The sequence below is a fragment of the Callithrix jacchus genome, chromosome 8 (genome assembly GCF_049354715.1).
Source record: "Callithrix jacchus isolate 240 chromosome 8, calJac240_pri, whole genome shotgun sequence".
In the NCBI taxonomy this organism is placed as follows: domain Eukaryota; kingdom Metazoa; phylum Chordata; class Mammalia; order Primates; family Cebidae; genus Callithrix; species Callithrix jacchus.
The window spans coordinates 111,510,401-111,526,912 of NC_133509.1; positions in this window are offsets into that span (position 1 = coordinate 111,510,401).

Consider the following 16,512-nt stretch of genomic DNA (forward strand, 5'->3'; position numbering starts at 1 on the left):
AAATAATTCACATGAGTGAAAGCTGGCAGATACAAGAAGCAGTAAGATCAGATCCACAAGAAATTCCGATTAAAAAAAGCTATAGGTACAACTGTGAATATACTAAAACCCACCAAATCCTACTCTTTAAAAGGATGGATTTTATGGCATAGGAATTAAATCTACATAAAGTGTTTGTTAAATAAAAAGGCCATAGGATGAAGACCATAATACACAAATGTTTAAAATAATTGAAGTCAAATTATCTTCCTTGTGAGCTTATCTAAGAATTGGAGAAAATGTATAACTGGCATAAAATAATCACTCAATAAGTAGTAGTATTATCCCAATGATTATTAATTTATCCTCATTTCCACTTTCCCTAAGCCTTCTATCATCAGTTAAAGTGTACCTATGGGCCGAGCACAGTGGCTCACGCCTGTAATCCCAGCAGTTTGGGAGGCTGAGGCTGGTGGATCACTTGAGGTCAGGAGTTCAAGACCAGCCTGGCCAACATAGCAAAACCCCATCTCCATTAAAAATAAAAATTAAAAAAACTAGCCAGGTGTGGTGGTGGGCACCTGTAATCCCAGCTGCTAGGGAGGCTGAGACACAAGAATTACTTGAACCTGAGAGGTGGAAGTTGCAGTGAGTCAAGATCACACCATTGTACACTAGCCTGGGTGACAGAGCAAGACTCTGTCTCAAAAAAAAAAACAACAACAAAAAGTAACTCATCCTGGTCAACATGGTGAAACCCCATCTCTACTAAAAATACAAAAAATTAGCTGGGCCTGGTGGCACATGCCTATAGTCCCAGCTACTCAGGAGGCTGAGGCAGGAGAATTGCCTGAACCCAGGAGGCGGAGGTTGCGGTGAGCCGAGATCACGCCATTGCACTCCAGCCTGGGTAACAAGAGTGAAACTCCGTCTCAAAAAACAAACAAACAAACAAAAAAACTGTGCTATGTCTCATTCTGTTAGAGCCTTAATGTCACATTCCTTCAATTCTAAGAGACCAGAAATTGTAAAACACACCGTCAATCTAACGAAAGTTTTTTAAAAAATGCAATTTATCAAATGTATTTATTGTACGTCACACTCTGTATTTGCAAATATTAAAATAAGAAAAATACACTTAAGCTTATAGTTCATGATAAAATAATTTGTGGTAATGTAATAATGAATGCTACCAACAGCTGACTGAATGCTTTATGATTCAATCAAGCTTGTCTAACCTGCAGCCTGCAGGCTGCATGGAGCCCAGTATGGCTTTGAGTGCAGCCCAACACATATTTAAACTTTCTTAAACCATTATGAGATTTTTTGGGTGATTTTTTTCTTTTCTTTTTCTTAGCTCATCAGCTATCCTTAGTGTTATTGTGTTTTATGTGTGGCCCAAGACAATTCTTCTTTTTCCAGTGTGGCCCAGAAAGGCCAAAAGATTGGATACCCCTGCTCTAATTCTGGATCATGCAAGTTTGGAGCTTCTGTCAAGGCTGGCAGATAGAGACTGGCAATGGTACAGGCTAGAGCATGAGATCAGCATCGCAGCTAAGTCTGTCCCCAAGCCAGTGGGGCTCCACAAATCCAAAGTGGGAAGAAAGGAACAACACACAGGCTCAATAAGAGGCAATTCTTCTCTTAGCATGTAAGCTTATAAGCATTATCTGGCCCAGTGGCTGCATCTGTTTTTTTTTTTTTTTGAGACAGGTGACATTCTTGCTCTGTCACCCAAGCTGCAGTGCAATGGCACAATCATGGTTCACTGCAGCCTCGCCTCCCAGACTCAAGCAATTCTCCCATCTCAGCTTCCTAAGTGCGCCACCATACCTGACTAATTTTTTTTTATTTTTGTAGAAATAGGGTCTTACTATGTTGCCCAGGCTGGTGACAAACTCCTGGCCTCAAGTGATTCTCCCACCTCGGATTCCCAAAGTGCTGGGAATACAGATGTGAGCCACTGCTCCCAGTCTGCATCTTCTTATTAAGGACCAATTACTACTCAGTGTTTGGTGTCATCAGCCTACGTGGGGATTCTTCTCGTTCCTGGCCCTCAATTCTCATTCCTGGCCCTGACTATACAACAGAAATTAGAAAAACTATGAGTTGTTTAAACCTGGGAGGCAGAGGTTGCAGTCGGCTGAGATCGTACCACTGCACTCCAGCCTAGGCAACAGAGCAAAACTCTCTCTCAAAAAAAAGACAGAAAAAACAAGAGTCTTTTTTTTCTATGGGCCACAGAAGTAAGGGCTTATTTGGCTCAGTGTTTGGGAGGATGAAGTTTTCTTTCTTCTTCACCCCCTTGGTCCCTGCCCATGAGTGTGAAGCAGATTCATTAATCAGCAATCCTAAGCAAGGCCTCCCCCTGCATGGGGCACATCAAAGATCCTCATTATGCCAACTACCAGGAGTAGGAGTCAAACATGTCTGTCCACTGCATCCTGGGCTGCAGAGTTCCAATGCCTGAGTCCAGCGAGGAAGAAACACTCATAAGCAGCAGGTTCTATGAAGCAGGTTTGCTGTTTACAGAGAGGCAGCAGGAGACAGAAGCAGCCTTGGATCCACTGTGAGCCAGTTCCCCAAGGCTCAAGAGAGCTGGCTAGGGTGGATGGAGTCTTTTTTTTTCCCTTTTAGAGACTGGGTCTCATTTTGCTGCCCAGGCTGGAGTGCAGTGGCACTATTATAGCTCACTGCAGCCTTGAACTCCTGGGCTCAAGCAATCCTCCCACCTCAGCCTCCCCATCCCCATCTCTTCCAGTAGCTGGGACTGCAGGCATGCATTGCCACACAAGGCTTGCAGGGGATGGAGTCTTTACTCCCTGGGTTAGACACCTTAAGATCATGTGACCCGCTGGACTAAAGCATTGAGAACATCCTGCTTCCACAGGAGAGAGGTTCAAAGCATGTGTGGGGCAGTTCCTCCCTGTCTCAGGATGTGGCATTCCCAACACACTGTCATTATCCTTGAGGACTACAAGCAAGAATGGATGGGGGGTGGGGTGGGGGAAGAACTGAGTCAGTCCAAGGCCACCTGGAGAGAAGAGATCAAAGTCTTCGAGAGAGAACATAGTAGCTAAGGACAGAGCCCAGTCTGAAGAATTCAGAAATCTGCTATCAGCCAGGACCATAGGCCCAGACCTATAGGGAAGGCAGAGGGAGAAAAAGGAAAGGAAAAGGGAGATCAAAGGAGAAGGATTTGCAGGTGACCACCCATGGCTGATTCAGCCTATACTGGAAAACCATCGAATGGTGGTATTTTAACAATAGGATTGAACGATGTGTGGCATAAAGCACTATCTCAGAGGCAGGTGAATTCAGCCTCCTTCACCCACGAAGCAGGAAAGCTTGGGCCGTCAGGACAAGGGGTGTTATATACATGCCAGTGTCTCTCAAACTTCAGCATCACCTGGGAATCTGATTCAGTAGACCTAGTGTGGCACCTGAGAGTCTGCATTTCTTTTTCTTTTTCTTTTTTTTTGAGACAGAGTCTTGCTCTGTCACCCAGGCTGGAATGCAATGGTGTGATCTCGGCTCACTGCAACCTCCACCTCCTGGGTTCAAGCAATTTTCCTGCCTCAGCCTTCCGAGTAGCTGGGATTACAGGAATGTGACACCACGGCTGGCTAATCTTTTTAAAACATTTTTAGTAGAGACGGGGATTCACCTCAGGTGATCTACCCACCTTGACTTCCCAAAGTGCTGGGATTACAGGTGTGAGCCACCATTCCCGGCCAAGATTCTGCATTTCTAACAGGCTCTCAAGGGATGTCCATGCTGCTGGTCTAGGGACCACACTTGAGTAGCAATGGCATGGGAGGTCCTAATCAATATTTATTTATTCAATAAATCAACCAGCCATTCAACAAATATTTATTGAGCACTTACTATGTGCCAGACAATGGTCTGGGTACTAGAGATGCTGAATAGGAAAAGCAGGCAGAACATATGCCATGTATGCCAAATGAATGAATATAGGATGGAATTCATTCATTAGCAGAGGACGCTTGTGGTTTAGTGCAATGGAGCAATGAAAATGCAATGAAACAAAATTTCTGCTGTGGCAATTTATCTTGCAAACGCAGACCCCAGTATCTGTCCAATGAAGAAGAGAGCAGAAAGGAGAAGGAGAGAGGGCTTCCTGGGCTGCTCATCAGCTGTGTGACATGTTCCTTACCCTCTCTGGTCTTCAGGTTCTTCATCTCCTCTTAAAGGAGGATGCTTTTCCAAATGTAAGTTATCATCCAGAGGATTACATTAGGAAATGTTTAAAAACCATGTGATCCAAATGCCTGGCACATAGTAGGCATTTGATATATGGCAGCTGCCATTATTTTATTATTACTTACCAAAAAATGAAAGCACAGGGGCTTAGGCCTGTGTCTCCCTGCACTCACCCCAATCTGGAGCTCTCTATCCCCCCATCCCCCTTGCCTCTAGGAGCCACAAGGCTACCCTGATGAGCTGTGCAGCTTACTGTGAAATGCGCTGCATTTTCTCCCCAGCTGCCTCCTGATTGCAGTATTTACTTTTAATCTCCTGTGCCTCAATGCCCGATAAAAACTTTGTCACGTTAGATGGTGACAGATGGGGGAGAGAAGGGGGGCAGCCCTGCGAGGGAGCGTCCGGGGCGCTCAACAATCCTTCACCACGCCAATTACGTCCTTCAGTGCTCCCTGGTGTGGGCACCCATGTCAGCGCAGAGGGAAATGGAAAAGCATAAATAAAGACAAAACCAGGCTCAGCGAGGCTTTAATCTGCAGAATAACATTTCTCATTTGTGTGAAATATCACTGGATTCTCTCCCTATGCTCTGGGGACACACATGAGCGCACATGCATGCTCAGGAGGGAGACTGGGTTTCCCGCCCAGGCGGGGGAAGTTAAGTGTGTGCAGCGTGCTTCGGAGCTGGGCTAGCCCATCCCTTGTCCCTAACTGGGCTGTCAGGGACAGTGTCTTCTTCGTGTTTGCAAGGCATTAAAGGAAAAGTGGGAGAAGGGAACTGACAAAAGGAGGGATGCAAATGGTTAAGATATTATCAGGTGTGTGCAAAGGCAGAAGGGAGGCGGGATGCTCAGAAATTGGTTCTGTTTTCTCAATAATAGAATAATGATTTCATAATAACATGTGATCAGTGCTTAACACGTTTCAAATCTTTTTCTTTTTTACCTTCCTGATCCTCAACAACAATACAGTCACAGGTGTGCAGGGTTTTTTCCATGCTCAAAATGTCTATCACTGCTCTCTCTTTATGGAGGTGGAGTATGTTAGTTTCCTAGGGCTGTCATTACAAAATGTCACAAACCAGGTGACTTAAAACAACAGAAATCTATTCTCTCATAGTCTTGGAGGCCAAAAGTCTGAGTCAAGGAGCTGGCAGGACCATCCTCCCTCCATCCTTTCTTGCCTTTCCCAGCTTCCGGCAGCCCCAGGCAGCCCTGGGTTTGTGGCAGCCTAACTCCAATTTCTACTTCTCTCTTTGCATCTGTACCCAAATTTTCCTCTTCTTACAAGGACACGGATCAGATTGGATTTAGGACCCACCCTAACGATCTCATTTTTTTTTTTTTTAAAATGGAGTCTCGCTCTGTCACCCAGGCTGAAGTGCAGTGGCTGGATAATGGCCCAGCCAGGACACAGCTGGGCGCCTGTACTCCCAGCTACTCAGGAGGCTGAGGCAGGAGAATCACTTGAAACTCCACCTCCTCAGTTCAAGCGATTCTCCTGCCTCAGCCTCCCGAGTAGCTGGGAGGACAGATGCCCAGCTAATTTTTGTATTTTTCGTAGAGACGGGGTTTCGCCACGTTGGTCAGGCTGGTCTCAAACTCCTGACCTCAAGTGATCTGCCCACTTGGGCCTCCCAAAGTGCTGGGATTACAAGTGAGAGCCACTGCACTCAGCCCTAATGACCTCATTTTAACTTGATTACATCTGCACAGTCCCTAATTTTCAAATCAGTTCTCATTCAAAGGGACCAGGATTTAGGGGATGCAATTCAACCCACAACATAGAGGCACAGTGATTTAAAGTGATTTGGAAAAAGACAAGCTTGTGTTTGAGCCTCAGCCTTAGGGACAGCTGCTTCAGCTTCTGGATTAGACTGAGAGAGTCCTCCAGACCACACTCAATGCTCCCTGACTCCTTGGAGGTGGAACTGCAGTTGGGAGGCTTTGCAGAGGAGCTTGTGTGCACGCACAGGAGCCCATGCCAGCCTGCCCACCTCTGCACACATCTGTGTGATATCAGAGAGAAAAGGAGACGAGAGGAGCTTGGGAAAAGGACTTCATAAAGTCCAAGGGCAGGCAGAGGCCTGTAACATGAGAGACCCAGTGATGGAGTAGCAGAGGCAGGAGCTAAGAGCTAGCTCTTCTAGAATAGTTATGAGTCCTGTGTGTGGGAAATGACCCGCCCTACCAGCACCGGGTACACTGCAGTAGCCCTGGCTGACATTTGAAGTGGAATTGGGTAATAGAGATCCAGAAGAGGAAATAAAAACAAATACAATTCTAGCCGTTCCTGGCTACAGATGTCACCAAAACCCTAGCAGAATGGAATTGGCAGTTAGCCCCTGAACTTCCTAGGTTCATGGTAAACCACACTGGATGGACACTGGGTCAGGGAGGAGGACAGGGGCCACTGAGGCTTGGCCACGGAAAGGAGCAGGGAACAGGGAAGCAGAGATAGCCTGATGGAGGATGCCCAGGTGAGAAACGATCAGGAAGTGAAATTCTAGCAATGCCTTAACCCAGGGAGAAGTGGAGGGGAAGGTCATGGGAGGGTGCAGGGCTGGAACGACCCCCAAATTGCAAAGTGAGTCCTTGAGAATGAAACAGCCCTCACAGCTGGAGGATGGGATGCCAAATAGCATCAAGGCTGCCAGAAAGCACTGTGACAAGATTAATATCTCATGCAACATAAAAAAAAACTGAAGTGGAATTCACATATCATAAAAGTAATCATTTCGAAGTGTACAACATTCAATGGCACTTAGTACATTCACAATGTTGTGCCATCATCATCTCTATCTAGTTTCTAAATATTTTTGTCACCTTCAAAGGACATCCCATGATCATTAAGCACTCACTGTCATTACTCCCTCCCCACCTTCCCCTGGCAACCACTAATCCGCTTTCTGTCTCTATGGATTTGCCTATTCTGGATATTTCATGAAATGGAATCATGCATCAGGTGACCTTTTGTGTCTGGCTTCTGCCACCCAGAATTTTGTGGATCATCCACATTGTAGCTTGTATCAGAACTCCATTCCTTTTTACGGCTGCGTAATAGTCCATTGTGTGGATATACCACATTTTGTTCACCCATTTATCCATGGGGATTTCATGGGCATTTGGGTTGCTTCTGCTTTCCTGCTTCTTATGCATGCAATGTCATTTTGATGGGAAGTTTGTTAAAGTAGCTGCTTATTCTAGCCAAGCAGGAGTTGAAAGAATTGTTCTCTCCCCATCTTCCCTCTCCCTTTCCCTCTCTATCTGCTCTCATTCAATCACACATTCAACCATATTTCTGAGAGCCAATCGTGTGCAAAGCCCTGACTCTGTATATCAAGGTGTCTGCAGGGGCCTGGGCAGCATTGCTAACTCCAGCTACACGTCCCAGGAGATCACAGGGCAGCCCCAGACTATAGATACTGCTCAAGCCTATGCAGGCAGTTCCCCATTTGTCCCTCAGAGCAGAAGAGGGACTGGCTGGCATCTGGATTGGGCCCCTCCCCGAGGGCACAGAACGCTGGGGAACTTCCAAAGGTTTGGTTGCTAACACTCAGGCCTCTCCAGTGAGGATAGAGTGCCTGTGTCCCAAGAGGCTCCCCAAAGCCCCTTGGCCCTGATCATTAATGGGGACAAGGCTTCCACTTGTTCTGGGTCTGGGGGGTGGGGCAATGGAGGGTCCCTCAGATTAGGCTTCTCTTTGTTCTCTATAATCTGGATGTCCACATGGGCTAAGAGAAAAAGAGAGACAGACAAGAGCACAGGAGTGGGCGTGCTTGTTTAGCAAGTTGACAAGACCCCAAGTGAAAGAGTGAACTGAAAAAGTTGAGGTGACTCCACTATATTATTTTTAATTCACTAATTCACTCTGTGTGTGTGTGTGTGTGTGTGTGTGTGTGTGTGTGTGTTTGAGATGAAGTCTCGCTCTGTAGCCAAGCTGGAGTGCAATGGAAGGATCTCGGCTCGCTACAACCTCTACCTCCCAGGTTCAAGTGATTCTCCTGCCTCAGCCTCCCAAGTAGCTGGGACTACAGGCGCGTACCACCATGCCTGGCTAATTTTTGTATTTTTAGTAGAGATGAGGTTTCACCATGTTGGTCAGGCTGGTCTCAAACTCCTGACCTCATGATCCGCCTGCCTCCGTCTCCCAAAATTCTGGGATTACAGGCGTGAGCCACCGCACCCGACTACTCTATTTTTATGTTTAACAAACTTTCCCCTGGCTTATTCTCATACAGGTTTAGGTCTTCTCCAATAACCTTTTCTTGCTCTGATAAAGTCCTGAGATAAACCCACCTTCAGGGTTGGTATTTGAATCTGCCTTTGTGGAGTTCAGATTGAGATTCCAGATAAATAACACCCATATAATGTTTCTCAAAATGTGACCAGCGGGACATGCAAAACAAGAAACTGGAGTACTTGTACTTATTAAAAGTCAGATTCCTGGGCCTCCTGACAGAAGGGGCCTCTTTCTCAATGGTCCTCTCCCCACCAAAGTCCAAGAACCGAGTCACATTGGTTCCGGTTTCCAGGCTTGAGTCGTGTGCTGACCCTGAGGCAGGACGGGGTGCAATGCTTTGTCAGCCAAGCCAAATGCAGAGCTAAGGAGAGCATTTCCAAGGAGAATCAGGGTGTTTCTAACAGAGAAAGGGGAGAGTAGATGCTGCAGCTGGGGACAAAAATAACAGAGGTCAACTCCAGTTCATTACATAGTCACAGGGAGCTGCAGGAGCTGCATTTTTTCATTTATCAATCAGCAAAATGTTTATGGTGCTTACTTCATGCCAGGCTTTGGGGAGCTCTTCAAATACATGAAGAGCCATTATGGGAAACTGAAATCTGTGTGTGTGTGTGTGTGTGTGTGTGTGTGTGTGTGTGTATGTGCATCCCCAAGGAAGAACCAGAACAAATGATTAGGGGAGATGACTTTTGAACCCACAAGGGGAGTCTTTTCCAACAATGATAATGGACCAATATCAGACAGGCTGTGTCCTGAGCAGTGAGCACCTCATACCAGAAGTCCTCAAGCAGAGGCTGGAAAATAACCATACATCAGGTTTGCTGCAGACGGGTTTCTGTATCAGGTAAAAGGGGCTGGAATAGACAAGGGGCCTACAAATGTCACAATGACTGCTGTAACAAATGACCACGAATGTAGTGGCTTCAAACGGCGTAGATGATTACTTTACAGTTCTGTAAGTGAGAAATGCAACATCAGGCTGGGCACAGTGGCTCACGCCTGTAATCCCAGCACTTTGGGAGGCTGAGGTAGGCAGATCACTTGAGGCCAGAAGTTTGAGACCAGCCTGGCCAACAGGCTAAAACCCCATCTCTACTAAAATACAAACATTAGCTGGACACGGTGGGACATGCCTGTAATACCAGCTACTCGAGAGACTGAGGCACGAGAATTGAGAATTGCTTGGACCCAGGAGGTGGAGGTTGCAGTGAGCTGAGATCACACCACTGCACTCCAGCCTGGGCAACAGAATGAGACTCTGTCTGAAGGAAATAAAAAAGGAAAAAGAAATGCTACATCAGTAACATCAGTTTCACGGGACTAAAATTAAGATGTAGCAGGGCTGTGGTCCTTTGTGGAAGCTCGCAGGGGGGATCCATTTCCTTCCCTTTTCCGACTTCTAGGGGACACCCCATTTCGTGGTATGTGGACCTTTTTCTCCACCTTCAAAGCCAGCAATGGTGGGCCTAGTTCTCATATCATATCACTGAGACCTTCTCTTCCGCTTCCCTCTTCCACGTTCATGATTATCGGGCCCCCCCAGATAACCCAAGACAATCTTCCTATCTGAAGGTCAGTTGATTGGCATCCTTCATTCCATCTGCAACCTTAATTCCCTTTTGTCATGGAATGCGACATATTGCCAGGTTCAGGGGATTAAGACATGGACATCTTTGGGCACCTTTAGCTTGCCTACCACAGGACCTCAATGTCCCTTGCCAGCCAGAGATTCAGTGGCCCGATGATTGATTGGATCATTGGGTCTTTTCAAGCAGGGCAGAGACTCGGGCACTGGGCAGATGCCCCCAACAGCACAACATGTGTGATTGTTTGCTTCCAAACCAGAAGGCAGGTCACAGGGTCATTACCTCTTTGTCTATTAGCAGCAATTACACTCAAGTCAATAGGAGGTCTAGAATTACTGTGGACTCAACCTCTATCTCAGGAAATTCTATTAAGTGCCTGTGTAACTAAGAAGTCATTATAGAGCACTTGAAATTATAGTGTGACCTGCCTTAGAAAAATCCTTGCCATCTCCCAGAGAGAAAAGAATGGGTCAGAGTAGCAGGTAGACAGTGGGGAAGGGAGAGTCTTCTTCTCCTTAAATTCTCACAGCAGGTCGAGGGCCCCATGAAAGCTGGAGCACTCTGAAACCTGGCAAAGCCCAAAGGTGGTGCTAAGCGATAATAACAGTGACTATGCATTGCTGTTTCCATGGTGACAGGCATGGAATTGGGACTTTACACACCCCAGAGCCAAGTTCCTGGGTGATACTCACTCCTTCAGGCCTTCCCAGGCTAAGAGGAGGCAGTGGATGCTCATTCTGTATCCCTGTTTTAAGGACAGAGGGGCTGAAGGCTCCTGGGTTGGGACTAAGAGATCTAAGCAGAAGCTAGAAAAGGAGCTTAGGCCTCAACCTGCCAGAACCATCCCAAGCCAGCCTCATGTCCTTGGCAAAGGCATAGGGTGAGAAACAACACTGAGCAAGGAAATTGCAAGAAAGAAGCCTGGTTTTCTAAAGCATGAAGTCTGTAACAAGAGGGTGAGGCTGAAGCCAGCCTGCGCTCCTTGTTGAACAGGTACTATTGAAGAGGTGGATTATAACATGGTTGGACCTTTTAGGCAGATCCTTCTGTTGACTGTGCAGACCAGAGCCCCAAACTTTTTCTGTAAAGGGTCACATAACACATATTTTAGGCTTTGCCTGCCGTATGCTCTCTGCCACACTACTGAACTCTTCTGTTGCAGCAGCCCTAGGCAATACGTAACCAAATGAGCAGGACTCTGTTCCAATAAAACTTTATTTATAAAAACAGATTGTGGGCCAGATTTTCCCAAAGGCTGTAGTTTGCAAAGCCCTGATCTAGATGATGGTTTTGAAGAGTGCATGCATTCTATGTTCCTGAACTTGGGGTTCTCGTCCACTGCTCTTTTATCCATTGGCATATTTAAATGAATTGTTGAACTGGCTCAAATAACAGTAACAGTGATAGCAACTAATCTTATTAGTATAATCTTTACAGTTTACAGAGCCCTTTCATATAAACTATTCTATATAATCTTCATACGGTTTGAGGACACTAAAGCTCAGAGAGATTAAGTGGCTTGTTCAAGTTCACACAGCTACTAAGCATTTTTGGTTGTGTTTGATATCAGTTTTGCCAAGGGTCTTAGCTCCATGTTTCCCTTTTATTAGGAAGATGTGAAGGCTGATTGGGCAGTTTATTCTTTGAGGATATACTAGTGGGGTAGTATGGTGGGACCTCCTACCCAGGTTCCAAATTCTAGAGAGCTGGCTGGAGAATAGCAGTGGCACAGGCTGGGCTTCACAGGGAAGGCCCTTGGGACTGTGGATAGGCCTCATCTCTCTCTTGGCACCTGGCAGAGAGAATGAGTCAGTCCTCTCTCAGGAAGATGGCAGCTGTCTCCAGGAGCTCAGCTGCCGGCACCTGGCTTCAAAAGGCTCCTTCCTAAGGGTGATGCTGACATGGTCAAGGCTAAAGGAATACAGAGTTGAGGAAGGCTCTGCAGAAAGAAGGGATGAGAGCTATTTCCTGGAGTGGTAGGGACAAGGGAAGCCTGTCATTATGGGCCCAAATTCAAGAGAGTGAGCGTTAAACGTGCCCACCATGTAAGGAATGAGGATGACCAGAACCCGCTACATATTAATGGCTCTCAGTGGAAGTTTCTTCCCTCTGGGAAGGGGTGCAGGGAGGTCAGCAATTTCAGTGATTGTGTTTCTCTACCAGCATTTAGTGCGTGTGTCCAGCGAGGATGGCATCTGGAAACACACAGGACAATCCCACATGACAAAGTTTGTTTCATGTCTCATTGGAATTTTTGAAGGCAGCTATGCTCAGCACTCACCAGTACTCATGTGAATTTTGAACGTCCACTGGACATTAATATATATGAAAAACTTGACCTGAAGGATCTGAGTCTGACTTAACACTCTTTTTTACATATAAATACAAAGCAACTTTTTGAAGAGTTTTAATATCAGCAAATTTCCCAGCAATTCAACTCTTAAAGATCAAGGTAAACTGAACTTTGTTTTGCTCACGACCTTGCCAAGAATTGTTCACTATTTGAGAAAATGAAATAACAAATGGGAACACTATTCATGGTATTTGGCTCATTTGGCAGTATATATTAGTCCTGAATTTGCAGCTACGAAATCCACTGTGAATCTACAAATTTTGAAGTAATTATAAACTCACAAGAAGCTGCAAAAGTAGTACAGAGAGGAACCACGTACCCATAACCCAGCTTCCCCCAGAGGAAGCATCTTATATAGCTATAGCTCATTATCATAATCAGGAAATTGACTGGTGCAGTGCAATTAGCTAGACCACAGGCCTCACTCAGATTTCACCAGCAGACTACTCTTTATGTCTTCTAATGCCATTATACTGATCATGTGTAGATTAAAATACAAATTGTTTTGTTAGAAATTATTTTTTAATATTATACTTAAAGTCATATTGTTTTTTTAAGTAAATTAGTCTTATTTTTCTTCATATTATACTTAGAATCTTTAGTTTTATCTTTCTGCATTTACTCAGGTTATATTATTACGGATTTCACTTTAGAGTGGAAAAGGAAGCACTAAACTATTCATTTGGAGTGTGATAATCATGATGAATCCCAAATATTTGGATGGGGTAAGAGTTGTTGGTAGGTAATAATAACTGACTTGGTCTAAGGGCTCACCGTGTGCTAGACCCTTAGCATGCATTATTCCACTCGATTTGCATAACATCCTATGAGGTGGTTATAATAATCTCCATTTTACAGGTGAGGAAATTGAGGTTCAGGCAGATTATGTGGTTTGCCCAAGATCCCCCAGCAAGCGAATGGTAGAGCCAAGTGCCCCAAGCCTGTAATGTCAGTCAGGAGGCTGGATGTTTGCAAAGCACTGTCATTACCTCACCTAATAAATGCTGCCATTAATATAGTAATAATCACTTACACCAATTCCTACTCTACGTCAGATAGAGGGTTCTGTGCACTACATATTTAACTTCTCAACAGTCCTGTGAAGAATCTATTTTTTTCCTCTCCCTCCTAAAATCAAAACCCTGAGAGTAGAGAGAGTAGGTAATTTACCCAAAGTTATACAGCAAGAAAGTAGCAGAGTCAGGATTCCAACCAGGTAGTCCTACTCCAAAGCCCAGGTCCTCCACCCACACGACATGCTGCCCCATTGGCTTGGAGCTGTTTCAAATTGTGTTTCCACCATAACCTCATAAGGTCTGCTCTTAACCTAGGCAAGGCAGCCTCTGCCCTGGATCTCTATTGCCCTCTTCTCTAAAATCAATAAGGAAACAATGGACTTGACCTTCACTTTAGACAAATGGACCTAACATACATATTCCTTACAGCGTCAACTGAATACACATACTTGTCAAGCACACACAGAACTATTTCCAGGGTAGAACATAAGTTAGGGCACAAAACAAATATCAAATTCAAAAAGATTAAAATCACGTCTAATATCATTTCTAACCACCATGCTATAACACTAGAAATTAATAACATAAGAAAAACTATAGCATTTTACAGTGTGTGAAAATTAACACACACACAACCAACCAATGGATCAAATAAGAAATCAAAAGGTGGAGCTGGGCTCCTCTCTATGGGACAAGGATTCCTGGAGTCAAACCTGTGCCCTTTTGTAGGCCTGATTCTTCATCCCCAGAGTTCCCTGTACACTTGGCCGTAAGTGGCTTCCAGGATCTATGTGGTCCTCCTTCCTGGATTCGCCCTTGGGAAGTGTATCAAGTTCATCCCAGGCCTAATAGGTGGCCCAGAGGCAGGTGTTTGGGAAAGGGAGCCAAAGTATGGGGTGAGAGCTAGGTGTCCTGGTGGGAGGGGTGTGGGAGAGCAGCAAGTCGAGGGCCCATAGATACTCTTGTTCCAGGCCACACATGAGGGCAGGGCCTTGTCCTTGTCCTCCAGTTGTGTCCTGAGTATCAGTCCTGTCTCCATCCTTGGATCTTAGGTCCCCATTTGACGAGCACTTTGACTTAAACTCCTCCCGGCTGCCGCCACCCGGGCCTAGCAAAGTGCTGTGCCCTTTATAAGTGTACCCAGCCAACAATGAGCCACAGGCTCCTGTTGACTTAGCTTTGAGCTTCAATCCCAGTCATCAGCAGGGTGGGAGGGAAGGCGACCCCCGACTAGCCAAAGGCCCCAGTCCCAGCAGATGGGCCACCAGGCAGACACCCACTAAGGTCAGCCCCTCAGCCCTCCCTGGGGCCCTGGCTACTGGCCCAGCAGGCAGGAGGGGAGGCCAGGGTACAGCTTGTCAGGATGTATGAACAATGCCGGCTGGCACAGGAGGGGCCCTCAGAAAGATGATCTCACAGTTCGAACTCGTTAATGAAAGAAATAAATTAAGCAAGCTCATTTTTCAGGGAATTCTTGTGTAAACTGGAAATTTTCCAGTTCGTGAGCCCTGTACCAGGCCCTCCCATAAATCACAGCAAGTAGGCTGTCGGCTCAGCAGAGGGGGAAGAGGTGGAGGGGAGAGCGGCAAAACAGAGGGGAAGCCAGCCGCTGGCCAGGATGGCGGGCAGGAAGCACCTACGTTCTCCTGGTGCATTCTCTCTCCAGGAATATCAGAGAAGAGGAAAAGGAAATGAAAGGGCAGTAGCACCAGAAGGCTTCTGTCTGCAAACAGAGCCCTGCACGCCTGCAAACACCCCCAGCCCCCATGCTCCCAACCTGGGACAAGCCCCCAAAACAGGTCATTTTTTAATTGAATACAATATTAATTACCGTGTGCACCATTAACGGTTTGTGAGATTTGACTAATTAATGTAATAGTTTTTGAGTCACGCTCATTAAATATGAAAATTACGCTGGTGAAAGGTATTGGTTTCATTATCAATCTTGTATGGACAGGACGGGAGGCAAGAACCAGAGGAGGGACAGAGCCCTGCCTGTCTCTCCGGGCCGTGAACAGCTGTAGTGGGATTCCACCCTCAAGAGAAGCCCACGGTGGGGCTGGGAGAAGAGAAGGAAGATTAGGGAGAAAGGAGAAACTGAGCAGGCCTAACCCAGTGGTCACACAGGGCTCCGAAAACCACATCTCCGGGTTCCTTCCTACCCTAGACTTGTCCAAGTGGAATCCCCTCTTAGGATGGACTCATTCATTGTTTGCTTCATTCATTCATTCATTCATTCAGGTGTGGTGCAGCAGACCCTGCTGGCTGGCTGCGTTACATAATGCCCATTCCCAGGCCCTCATTCCTAGCTTGCCTCCACCTTGGAGACAGGAAAAGGGGAAGCCCTTCTATTTCCAACTCTCTTGTTTTGTTCAGGCTTCTAGAACAAATACTGGGTGGCTTTTAAACAACAGGAATCTATTTCTCACCGTCCAGATGCTGTCAAGTCCGAGATCAAGGCGCCAGCGGATTCAGTGTCCGTGAGGGTCCGCTTGCTAGACAGCCACCATCTTGCTTCATGCTCACACGGTGGGCGGGAAGAGGGATCCCTCCGGGGTCTCTTTTATAAAGGCACTAATCCCCACTCATAAGGGCTCCTCCCTCAGGACCAGGTCACCTCCGAAAGGCCCCCATCTCCTAATGTCATCAGTTTAGGGGTGCAAGTTTCAACGTATGAGTTTGGAGGGGACATAAACATTTGTTCCATTACATCAGCCTCCCTGGAGGCGGGGCTGGTCCTGTGACACGGAAGCAGGCAACGGGATAAGAGGGAAGTAGAATTAAAGGGACAGATACTGCGGGCGTCGCGGTTTTTTCCTGCTATTTGGAGCTTTGGCATCTGTTTTTGAACAGGAGGGAAAAGCCAAAACTCACAAAAATGCTTGTCCTGGTGCCACTGGCCACAGAACCATCCCTAGAAGCCATCTACTCCTAGCACCCTTTTTTGGGGGAAAATAGCATTCTATTTGTCTAAAACATTGATAATTTTCCTGTTGTTTGCATCTACAAGTATTTCTGAAAGATATATGTGATAAAGGCAGATGCCATGAGAAACTGAAGGAAGCTCATAATCTAGTTGTAAAGAACAAAAACATGAAAAAGATTCAAAATG